Source organism: Hippocampus zosterae, chromosome 1 (assembly GCF_025434085.1).
Source record: "Hippocampus zosterae strain Florida chromosome 1, ASM2543408v3, whole genome shotgun sequence".
Classification (NCBI taxonomy): domain Eukaryota; kingdom Metazoa; phylum Chordata; class Actinopteri; order Syngnathiformes; family Syngnathidae; genus Hippocampus; species Hippocampus zosterae.
Genome location: NC_067451.1, coordinates 32,488,923 through 32,502,002, shown reverse-complemented (window position 1 = coordinate 32,502,002; position 13,080 = coordinate 32,488,923). Strand labels below are relative to the sequence as shown.

The window sequence follows — 13,080 nt, the reverse complement described above, 5'->3', positions numbered from 1 at the left end:
TCCACCACAGGCATCATTTAACATTTGAATCTTGGTTTTAAGAGATAGCAATTAGTTAATAGAACAGGGCCCTGAGCATTTGCCTATCTTGCCTCATGGGCTTTGCTATAACACAATAATGAGCGTGTCATTTCTGTCTTTGTTTTTGTTTCATCTTCAGCTGAAGTGAAGGACGTTTCCCTCCAGCAGGCACACTTGTTACTTGTTTCCATTCAAACCGTACCATGCCTTTTTTTTTTTATCATGCCATCCCGTGCAGCTCCAGTTCTATCAAGTCTTCCTTGTCTTAAATATCATAATCCGGACATTCATTTGGAACAAACCTGCCCCTGAATACGGAAGTGGGTTTTGCCACGCCCACTGCTTACAGTTGACCGAACTGAAGAATAAAAAGACGTTTGATGAAACCTGTTTAAAATATTTACTCGAATAAGGTTCCCAAGGAATACCATGATTTGAATGTTTAGTAAACAATTTGCAACCCCCACCTTGATTTTTTTTCTATACAATAACATTAGTGTGACTTTATACTTCTCAACGTTCATACAGCGAATTATTCCTCAATGTCCTTTTACGGGACTGCCTCACTCAGTAAATCATCGTGAATAGGCGGAGGGGGCGCGGGGTTGGCCGGTTTGACATTACGAGAAAAAAAGGGGCAAGTGCACCAATTAGTCACCGGTACCTGCTAACGCGAACTCTTAAAAGCGGTCACAGCGTACATTTAGGAGAGAAAGCAGGTAGGCGAGTGGGCCGTCAAACACAATAAGCTAAACACCGGGATAATCGTGGAAATGAAAGTTTGGGGGGAAAAAATGAAGTCAGACAGCAAGCATTTACAGTAAATGGCTTCTTAAGAATGCTGTGTTATTTTTTATTCCATTTGCTCTGTACTGTGCTTTAAATGTGTGGTACAATGTCACTGATGTATATGAAAGGGCCAACATCTTTGCATAATTTGTTCAAGGCACAGTTTGCTGAGTTGAGGTGAGAATTACATTCTGGGAAAACTGCTTTATTATCCTTTGTAGCTCTGAAAAGAAATCGTTTGATTTGAAGCAGAAGTGGCTACACTGAAAGTATCATCTTTAATTGCATTATGGAGGGCAAAGAAGAAGCATCCAATAAACGTGTTGGTCAGTGGGTGTTGGTGAGTTATTAGTAGAATTATGTTATTTTGTGTTCTGGTGCAAACTGGACCATGTCCAATTCCTGCATTGAACTTGCAGGTGTGACCTTATCGCATGTGCAATTTGGCATTTGAACAGATTTGATTAATCAATGACCTTTGCTGCGCTTGCATCGTCTGACGATGTGCACAGCATGGTTAACGTCAGTAATCTCGGGGAAAACCGCTGCAGATATTTCATGAATGTGCCTCTATTATATACTGTAGTCATTGTAAAGTATGATTTTTATCTGTTTGTTCACCCCCAAAAGGGAAATTCAAAATCCGCTGGTCTCCCACATCTATGCAAGCCTTCAAGAAGTGGATGTTTGAATGATTGGGCATGCAAATGGTGACTGAGGTGTCACCATTTTCCAAGCTCAACAGATTGTCATCCCTCCATCAACTAGATGCAATTTTGTTTGTCCACAAGGGGACTCAAACCTCTTAGTTCCAAAAGTCAAGTCTGTAAAGGATGAACGACTGCCGCCCTAATACCAAATGGACACAAATCTGTCAACAATAGACATTGCATGATCCCTGGCGTACTTGCACAGCTTTTTTGTGACTTGAAACTGTCCAGTATTTACCTTCAACTCTATATATCAGTATTTCCCGACCTTTGTAGACGTCTGACAAGGCACAACCTGCTGAAATGAAGTAACACAAACTTGACAGCAGGACTGACAGTGCAGGGGTTTACTTACCTAACTTTTGTCGCGACAAAACACGCATTCCGTTGCCATTCAGATATCGTTTAAGCTTTTTTCTGGTGTCTGTATCTCTTGAATACTTTTATTTGCATTTGCCTTTATTTACAGATAGTTTGGGAGAAAAAAAAGACCTTACATTCTTCTCATTCTTTTCAAGCAAAATTGAGCAAACTCACAGCTTGTGGCCAGAAAACATATTCGTATAAAAACATACCAAGGGGACTGCAACGTGTTATCTGTGGCCATAAAAGGAAACCGTTCAATATATCGCATGGTTTTAAGATAGTAAAATATAATGCTGTACTGTGTTAGCATACATATTGAGTATCCAAGAAAACCCTGAGACAGAGGATCCATTCATGTTTTATGTCCAGACGAAACATACTGTAGTATAATATGAAATACTGTTTCGGATGGGCTTATATTATGGAAAAGTCAGTCTTTTTTTATGAAGCTTCAGAGAGAGTCCTGTGTTCGCTGACAGGGTGCAGCAGGTTGGGCCCACATTGATTTGACTTGTTTTCCCCGCAGATTAGATCTCGGGGGAATCCAAAGGCCAAGCTGGTCCCTTGAACTGTGTCTAAATGCCCAAGCATATTCCTCACTGACTGTCACATGTACGTCTCTGCATCACCACCTGGGGAAAAGTCGGCCGTGTGGAGTCTGTAACAAAGTTGAGGCAGCGTTCAGTCATGTCAAAAGCACAGACTCACATGAATGCAGAAGGAATTAACTCACCAGTCTTTCTGAGGTGGTGAAAAAAAGCTAATTTTACTGTCAAAATAGCGCACAGGTTGGGATTGTATGAGCACAGAGCCAGAATAGCGGACATTATTTCCATGTTACAGCAGCAACTGTTGGTAGATTGCCCAGTGGTCACAGCCCAGTGACCAGCATGTCACCCAATTGCTGCAACTGTGACACAATATCCAACAATCAGATCAATTGATTCCTATCATCTAAGAGAGTGACGTCACAAATGTGCTAAGTAACATTTGCAGCACGTCGACATCTCACATGTACACACCAATGCAGGAAGTTCAGACGTTCACCTTTTCAAGCGGGAAATGCAGTTTGGATGTGTGTCGAGTTTGTGGCAGCCAAATGTGTAAATATCGAGATTGGCTGTATACTGGATACTGTCAACTAAGTGTTATCTATCTTTTAAAAAAAAAAAGGGGGCGGGAGGACATTTGGACATTTGGAATCGCAGCACGGAACGCTCAAGTTTATGCTGTGTGAAGTTGAACTGCGACTAATGCAAGACCATTATACGTATATCTGACATAACCATATCTGACCACCAAAAAAGTAATTAACAAAATAATTAGAGCTGTCAAATGATTAAAAAATTTAATGTAATTAAAAATGCAACTGTCTTAACTCAAATTCACTAAAAATTAATCATGATTACTCACGCATTTTTTATCGTTTCTGAATTTCCTTTTATATTTTTGGCCCTGTTTTCCCCCATTTTTATGCTTTCATCAACTTGGAATCATGAATCAGTTTTCCATGTGCCAAATGCAAATATTTACTGAAATAACAATTTCGGTTTTCAACTTTACATGAACATTTTTCACTTGGAGCAGTTATTCATACATGAAGTGGTTAGGACTGCACGACTGTCCGTGTTTTATGTTATGTGTTGTGTTTATTATTTTACTTTATGTTAACTGTTTTGTAAAGCGCTTTGTTACAGCTGCCGCTGTTGTGAAAGCGCTATATAAATCAGCATGTATTGTATTGTATTGTATTGTATGATCTCTCACACAATATTACTGTCCATCAACAACAGTGAAAAAAACATTTTGTCACACAACAGCTGCTTCAACAGGTCTTTTTATGGAATCAAAACAGAGCGATATAACATTATAAAGTGCACATCTAAGGTAAACTCGAACTCAGCCTCTAGTGGATTTAAGCCATGGTTACATACTTTGTTTTTCTCAAGTTTGCTTTGAAGACAGCAGTCAGGCTATGTTGATTGTGTTGGTCCTTCTTGCGCGGAAGTCTCTCTACGGTTTTGTGTAGACCTCATTTCGGATGACTACACTTGGTTCGATGACAACACTGGAGACGTTTTATTTTCGCTGGGTCGCTACCACTGCACCGCTGAACTTGTCATGTCACCTCCTCAGCACACTGTCACTGTCAGACGAACACAGAGAAGCTCCACCCGCTGTATTTATGTGGAAACTGAACACTGTAACCTTCCACACAAAATAGTTCCAAGTAACAATCGCGTCAGTGGCATACATCGTATACTTGTATGATACAGGTAACTTTGGTCTTTGTCAGTGGAGAAATCTGGCAACTTTTTAAAAGTAAACTTTCCATTCATAAACTCTTTAAGTATCCGTTTTCGGTGTCTCGCGCTTCCGTGGCTGGCAAAACAAACGCGCTTGTGTTTTTGTTTTTGGTTTATTTATAGAGCAACGTAACATCCGCTGTGATGTGTGCCGCGTTAATCTCGCGAAAAAAAATTTAATCCCGTTAAAATTCATTTAAATTAATGCCATTAAAAACGCGCTAAACCGACAGCTCGAATATATACTGTATATACAGTATATTAAGCAAAGTGTCGAAACATTATTTTGTTTGATATAAAAACAAGTAAACCATTTATGTCAAGTGAAATCAAGAGAGACAACAAAAAAGCTGTCATCATTTATTGAATTTTAAAAAACTATCCTGAAACAAGACCTTTTAAAAGTGCACTTCCAATAAAGTCTTGGCAAAACTGGTTGTCATTTTTCTGTCAAGCGGGTTTATGAGTAATTAATGAAGTAACTTCCTCTTTGAGTTACTTTTAAAATCAAGTAATGTTTCAATCACTAAATTACTTTTTCAAGGTAACTGTTCGACTCTGATGCCCCCGTTTGGCAGAATCTCTATCACGGAGGCTTTCATCTCACCCTGAAATGTGTTTTCAGTTTCGCCGACCTCACAAAATCTCGTTCTGCATCTTGAATCGTTATGTTCTTATCTTAACCTTGACTTGCTCGACATAAACTCGCTCAAACACCGGCAGGTGCCTTCCAAAAGTTTTCATTTCCGACATAACATGAGCAGCAACGCCGACTCCACAGACACGTTGTTGTTGTTATGTAAACAGAAAGCTTTAATTAGTTGCTTATCACAATTTCCCATATCGAGCATTTACCCCAGTTAGGTAATCATGTATGCTGTCTCGGGGTGTAAACATTAAGACGCAGGGTAAATCGTGATGAGCTTTTTCAAGGTCTCTTCAGCTGGTGCTCAGGGATTAAAAACAGCACAGTTTATATCTTGGAGCGAAGCATGACTTGGGTTATTTTTCCTCACATGGTCTTCATAAAGCTGAGCTAATCTGTACTACAGTATTATATTGAGCTGTATTGACATAAAACAATTTCACATAAAATGTTGCCAAAAGCAACATGTTTTCATGTTTCCAACATTCATGACAGGCCCGGTGATCCAGTGTCAGCGCGTTGACCTCACAGTGCAGAGATACCGGGTTCAATTGCAGCTTCGGCCACCCTATGTGGAGTTTGTATGTTCTCCCTTGGCCTGCGTGGGTTTTCTCCGGGTACTCCCGTTTCCTCCCACATTCCAAGAACATGCGTAGCAGGTTAATGGAACACTCCAAATTGTCCCTAGGTGTGGAGTGAGCGCGGGTGCTTGTTCGTCTGTGTGTGCCCTGCGATTGGCTAGCAACCAGTTCAGGGTGTCCCCCGCCTACTGCCCGACGCTGGGAGGGGCTCCAGCACCGCCCGCATCCAATAGGTGGATGGACTATTCATGACAACTGAGGCTAATTGTACAGCACTCTCATGAAAGCTGACAAAAGTAACAGATTTTCTCTGTTTGTTCTGTAAAACCGCATCGTTTTGCTCGCGAGCTAAAATAAACTTAGTGAGCTGGAATAGCTTCACCGTGCCACAAGACACATTTATCCCAAAACGAAGAATTAAAGATGTTTTACACCAGTCAAGTGGCTATGATCCGAGCTCAATTTTAGCCACTCGAGGCTACATACGATGAGAACACATTCTCGCAAGATTCTAATCTCGCCAGGCTGGATCATGTTTGTTGCACTTGCAGGTGGTCCATCTAAAATAGAAAATTAAAATTCAGTGACACGAACTGCTTCCAGTGCTGCTGATTACTCATTTGTTATTAAGCTCAGTGTTTAATGTTCCAAACATCGCACTTTGTCACGCACTGGGCTCTCTGCTTGAATACTAATGTGAATGTAGATTCACTTGTCCTTAGAATGTAATTGAATGGAACTGTTTCTGCACAACTGTCAACCTCTCATCCACACGGCGAGCAAAAAAACAAACTGCCAAGGGAATGAACTATCTTCATTAGCAAGTGTTCATTTTTGGAGCGGAGTATTCCACAGCGCATGTGGGTGCAGGTGGGCATGGAAGACACACATCGAATGTTGAAGCTTGATATAAAATTGGAATAACAGCTGGGTGGGTGAGATATGGCAAAACGTGGACCACTCAGAAGCTTGCGTGGTTTCCAAAGTCACTTTATTCCATCAAATTCATTTGAAGTTCGGGTGCGTCCAACCGTTCCATATGTCACATCCGTGAGTTAGTGTGAAGACATGCAGAGAACCGAAAGCACCAGTAAAGGAGGGCATTTGTGGGCGCTAAGTTGAATACTGACAATAAAGAACTGTGAGCAATTACGCACTTTATCTTCCTGCCTGACAACCCCCCCCCCCCTCCATTATCAGCTTTTAGCTGACACCTCAACTCTTTTAAGCCTTCAACGCCAAAAACCTTGCCGCTAATGCATGGCAGCTCAAATAGCTTTATTAAACACATTTCAGTTATTTAACCATAATTTTCTTCCTTAACAGTTCTCTTAATGCCTCCATTAGAATAGCGATGCAGTGAATAACAAAGAGTGGTGAAGGAATTCAGTAGATAATGAAGAACTGCCGGGTGAAAGTTGGCGCTTTGGGAGTTTAAAATCCTTGACTGGCAAGAAATGGTATTATAAATATTAAAGATAAGGAAAAGCAAATATAAATGAAGCTCTGTATTTCTTGTTTTTAAGAATGTAACCTCGCAATCATGTGTTTCGTAATATATGAACAATCCAAGATTGAATTCACTATAAAATAAATCAGGCGCAGGAGCTAATTCACAGAAATTACGAGTACTGTAGTTGTTAATGGCTAAATTGAGGTGCAAAACTGATTTTGATGCTCTTATGTAAAATATGACATGCAAATATTTAGCACAGAAAACAAAATCTGCCAAAACAAAATAGCAACAGCATACTTATTTTCAAAGTCCTCCGCCTCCTAAGTTGAAAGAAAACGCAACATGATATGACTTAGAGCGGCCCGGTAGTCCAGTGGTTAGCACGTTGAGGTGCAGAGGTTGTGGGTTCGATCCCGGCCCTGGGCTTTCTGTGTGGAGTTTGCATGTTCTCCCCAGGCCTGCGTGGGTTTTCTCCGGGTACTTCGGTTTCCTCCCACATTCCAAAAACATGTGTCGCAGGCTGACTGAACACTCAAAAATTGTGTGAGTGTGAGCACGGATGATTGTTCGTCTCTGTGTGCCCTGCGATTTGCTGGCAATCAGTTCGGGGTGTCCCCCACCGAAGACGGCTGGGATCGGCCCCAGCACGCCCCGCAACCCTTGAAAGGATAAAGCGAATTGAAAAATGGCAGGATGGATGGATATGACTTAAAAAAAGAAAAAAAAGTCCCCTGCCAGAGTGCAACTTGTGTTTGCAATGCAGGTTTAACCTTGGTGGAAAGAAGAGGCATGGTAGAGGTCACACACATTTTTCATACAGGTTGTTTTTTTTTTTTGTTTTTTCAAATTTAGTATTTCAAAATATACTGTATGTCCATCCATTATGCTGGAGTTTCCTATCAAACAGGGTCGTTACTCTGCATTAAAGTAATCTGTTTTTGAAGTATTTATTTTCATATTAAATGAATAATCTAATGTTTAATTGACATCAACAGACCCCACCCCCAACCTCGTCAACAAAAAGAACTTTGGGCAACAATTTTTTTATTTAGCCAGGCAATACACGAGACAGGTCAATGAAACTAAAACTTCCATCCACCACACCTTTTTTCCCCAGAATGGAGAGGAGCATTTGAAGGCAAGACGATGAGCATTTGGTCCTAAAAGTTGGCATACTCTTGGACAATTTGTCCCTCCCGCCAACTTCTGAAATGATGGATACGCCCCCGCCTGTCCGTTCCGCATCAATGCTTGAAAAGCTGAGGGAATTGTGTCTCCTTCATAAATAATGCTCCTGAAATCTGACTTCTTCCTTACCCTTAAACCCAATTTTATAGAACATCCAAGACTGACTGTGTACATAAGAAATGAATTTCCAACACCTCACAGAGACCTTGTAGAAGAGAGTGGGGGGAAAAGTTTTCAGAGATATTTCACAGAGCTTCCAAAATATCGGCAGTCACTTGAAGGCACAAATCCCCGCTGGCTCTTTATCACCCAAAGAAGAAAAAAAATTGATTTTAGCCCTAAATACTGAAAACATCTCCTGGGCAATTACCAAAAGCATCTCTCGATCATGCAAATTACATCTCATGCTGAATCATAAGCGGTTATTGTGCAGCCCAACAGATATCAGCCACTACCCATAAAGCACGAGTAGCAACGGCACTTTGTTCAAACATATGTTGAAAATTTCGAAATTGATTGTGGATTTCAGATTTGTCCTGTCTTGAAGTGATGTCTTCAAAATCAAAAAATAATAATCATCATCATCCATCCATCATCCATCCATCCATTTTTTAATCCGCTTATCCTCACAAGGGTCGAGGGGGTGCTGGAGCCTATCCCAGCCATCTTCGGGGAGTAGGTGGGGGACATCCTGAACCGAATGCAAGCCAATCGCATGGATAATCATCATCATCAAACACTGTAATAGTGATGATAATAATGAATATGCGAATATAGTTAAAGGCAGTTGAAATAACCAGATTTTTGCACAAAAACACTCTTCCCTTGTTGTTATACACCATCTAAAATAGATACAGTCCCCAAATTCTTCCAGGGAATTTTTATTCAATCCCCAGTCCTACTTATACCCTGGTATACATTTTCCTACTAGTATACACTCTAGAATTTGTTATGTCACAGTGATAGTGATACTGTACAACATTAGAGTATAAAGGTTTAAGCATGGCTTCACAATGGCAAATTACATTTTCAAGTTGGTGTTAATTTTCATTGTCATTATAAAATCTGGAAAACTGTGGCAGATATCATTTTTATTAGTTACTCACTCCAGAAAATTTTGTTCAATCCGATGCCAGAAAAAAGTCACCTCATTTCTATAATACAGGAGGATACTACAGTTGGTCTACTTTTACTCTCAGCATATGTTATTTAGTATCAGGAGCAAAGCAAATTGTCGTTTTTTAGAGTTGTGCTTTATTCACCGCATGAAAATTAATTCAGCACACACAATAATGATAATATTCATTCATTCATCTTCCGTACCGCTTGATCCTCACCAGGGTCGCGGGGGGTGCTGGAGCCCATCCCAGCCGTCTCCGGGCAGTAGGCGGGGGACACCCTGAATCGGTTGCCAGCCAATCGCAGGGCAATAATGATAATAATAAAGCAGTATTATTGTAGATCTGTTGTTATATAAAGTTTAAATAGAATTTTGCATTTCCTTTCCCCTCGACTCAGTCTTTTTATAGCTGTTTTTTTTTGGGGGGGGGGGTTAAGGACAAGAAATAACATTTGCATAGAGATAAAACAGCATGGAAAAAAAATCCCTGTGTGGATTTATCCTGACATAGTACCCTCAAACTTTGAGTATCTCAATTTATATTTCTTTTGGATTGTTTGGTTTTGTTTTTTTTTTAACGTGAGTGTCACATTTGTCTTTCAACTGCTGTTGTATTCAATTCTGTAAAATCATCTGAATTAAATGTACTGTACAGTATATAACACAGGTATCATACCACAATGCCAATGGCATCTGCCACAGTCAAGGATGTGTACGGTATGCCTAATGTGATCACGGTCTTGTCATATTTATTCAAATAAACAAAGCCCGCATCCTGTAATTGCTGCTTCGAATGAAACAACACGAATGTCTCAGGGTAAATGGATCCACTTTGTTGTTCATGTCACTGAAGATGGACCAGCATGACGTTTTGGCGACAGTTAATGTTAAATGCGACTAATGAGGTGATTACCCACAATATCACAGGAAGCCTCCCCCCTTGTCCCCCATGGGGCCTCATTGGTTTGATTTCATACATTTAAAAGTCGTATCTCATTCATGTTGACTTCATTATTTAAACGCCATAAATTCCTCCCAGTTGAGATTACTGGACTTCTCATTCATTCCTTTCCTGTGATTTAAATTGCATGAAATACTGTCTCCAAATACATAATTTTGAGTGATCAAAGTATGAAAACCTAAACCCGTGTCGACAAGTGTTGTTGTAGATTTGTCAAGATAGTGTGCGTTGCTCAACAATAAACATCAAGTGTCTTCATTTGAAGGGGTGGGGTCGGGGGATGAAGTCTTGTTATGTCTCGCCTTGATGAATTGCACTTTAGGCACAGGAAACATTTCATAGTTGGAGTTTTAATAAGGTCAGTTAGGTCAGACTAATGGCAATTACAAGGATTCACTAACAAGAATAAAACTATTGAGTTGCCAAAGCCGTCGCCAAGTTTTTAGACCAATCCTACTTAAAAAGCAAACACTTCCACTCCTCTTCATTTGCCATCAAACATGTGCCTGCCTACAAATGCGATGAAAATGCAGTTTAGTTACACGAGTGTTGTGTAGAACTGCCTACACACACACATTAACTCCTGTGCCACAACAGAAAAAAAAGCTGAGGGTTGTCCTTTTTTTTTAAGTTTCTGCTGGTGAATAGTAAACAATGTTACAATGAAGCCTCAACTGCCCGCGTATATTTATTAGATCCATCGGTCTGATTAAATGAATGCACAATATTCGAAACTAAAAGATGTTGGTGCTGGTTGATTTGACATGATGCAATGGTGTTACTATGACAATTATTGGCCTTTTTAAGGATTAATCAATCATGTGGTATCTATTTAATTGACTGCTATTGGGGGAAAAATTAAATAAAGATTCACTATACTACCTGAAAATGGATTTTGCATTGAAACTTCCAGCACAGTACAATACCCAATTTAGTGATCTGGTCTCAATTTTGGTCTCATTATGTTCCACACAAGCCTCCTTGCCACGGCAGGGCCAGGACCCACAAGGAGGTTTATATAATTCATTCATTCATCTTCCGAGCTGCTTGATCCTCACTAGGGTCGCAGGGGGTGCTGGAGCCTATCCCAGCTGTCTTCGGGCAGTATTTTCGGGCAGTAGGCGGGGGACACCCTGAATCGGTTGCCAGCCAATCGCAGGGCACACAGAAACGAACAATCATCCACGCTCACACTCACACCTAGGGACAATTTAGAGTGTTCAATCAGCCTGCCACGCATGTTTTTGGAATGTGGGAGGAAACCGGAGCACCCGGAGAAAACCCACGCAGGCCCGGGGAGAACATGCAAACTCCACACAGGGAGGCCGGAGCTGGAATCGAACCCGGTACCTCTGCACTGTGAAGCCGACATGCTAACCACTGGACTACCGGGCCGCCCGGTTTATATAATATAAATATATTATATAATATAACAATACTCACGTGTCTTTATCCTCTCTGGAAACCATGAGTGTATTTTTTGGACACCAAGGCAGAATTAAAATCCCAGTTTTCCCAATAATTGAAAAAAGTGCGTCATCAGTATTAGTTCTGGTTTTGCTGATTCACCTTAAAGTGATTTAATGTGGTACTAAACAGCAAAACCAGCTCGGCAAACCATCAAACCATCAATTGCTGGAGCCTATCCCAGCTCTCTTCGGGCAGGAGGCGGGGGACTCCCTGAGCTGCTTGCCAGAAAATCGCAGGGTACATAGAGACGAAAAACCATTTGCGCTCACACTCACACCGTAGGACAAATTAGAGTGTTCCATTAACCTGCCATGCATATTTTTGGAATGTGGGAGGAAACCGGAATGCCTGGACAAAACCCACGCAGGCACTGGGAATCGTACGTATATGGCCGTATCGCACAAATCATACGGATTCTGAAAATCTCCGGGGGTTTTTTTCACCAACTCCAAATGATTTGGAGTTGGTGAAAAAAGTAACGCAGGAATACAACTCTGAACACAGTAATGCCACTAAGTACAATGATGATTAGACATTAACCAGATATTGTATTATGGAGATCTACAATAAATATCATTGAAAATTTCGTGGGGTTTTTTTCTGCCGTTATTTTGACATATAAAATGCGTTGGTATGTTATAAGGATTTTTTTCTCTTTATAAGGATTTTTTGGATAGTTTATACAGGTTGGCGCTCCGAAAAGTTGACATTTATGCAAAACCTTTATTTTTTTGTGCTCTAATTGAATAATTTTAGGTAACTAGTTACAGACTTTTTGGCCCATATTTGTCTGCATTTAAAATTATTATTCTATTTCAGTATCTACAGTACACTATTCGTTTCGCCTACTTCAGGGCTGTCGTAAAGTGAAGATACCTGCCGAAAAGTGTGGCACAGACATAAAGATGAGGCGCGGAATAACAACTATTCGAAACTAAACGAAAATGTGCCACCTGATTGTTTACATTGTATTTAATTGTGATGACTGTGTGTTTTCATAGAGTACAATACTAAAAAGTGCTATTTTGCGGTTCAATTTGGAAACCCGCTTGCATTTGTGTGTGATTAATAAAAGTGATCAAATCAACATAAAAAACAAAAATCCTGTTCTCGCTCCGTAATATAAATGATTAATGTGTGATGCTTGGCAATATATAATGTTACTGTTTTTCTTTTCATGCTTCAACAGGTTCCCACATCCCGGGATTGATTGGGGAAACATTTATGGGTGATCCGTGCTGACAAAGTAACCTTCAGCCAACACAAACACTGTAAGTAAACATTGCATCCCTTTAGCCCGTTTTAGTCTTATATTAACCCAAGCGCTATTTAACATATTTAACACTGTCAGACTACTTCTACAGTTGAACAGGTCCATTGATTTTAGATCTAATCACACATTTATGTAGAGTGTGAATCATGTGGCGGTCGACTGGTTAGCACGTCCGCCTCAGACCCACGCCTGC

General features: G+C 40.5%; 2 protein-coding genes across 7 annotated transcripts in view; one reads left to right on the top strand and one right to left on the bottom strand.

Moving 5' to 3' along the window:
* The window catches only part of frmpd3 (FERM and PDZ domain containing 3), a 116,418-nt gene that overhangs the window by 41,244 nt on the left and 62,094 nt on the right, over nt 1–13,080 (top strand). For 5 of the 6 annotated variants that reach the window (XM_052058702.1, XM_052058748.1, XM_052058739.1 and 2 more), the window contains exon 2: nt 12,804–12,885. The gene's annotated coding sequence lies outside the window, so the exon portion shown is untranslated. Of the gene's footprint in view, nt 1–12,803; nt 12,890–13,080 lie in introns of all 6 variants that reach the window. The other variant, XM_052058671.1, reaches the window with a different exon arrangement.
* LOC127597287 (uncharacterized) overlaps nt 1–13,080 on the bottom strand; it is a 339,203-nt gene that overhangs the window by 295,085 nt on the left and 31,038 nt on the right. The window lies entirely within an intron of this gene.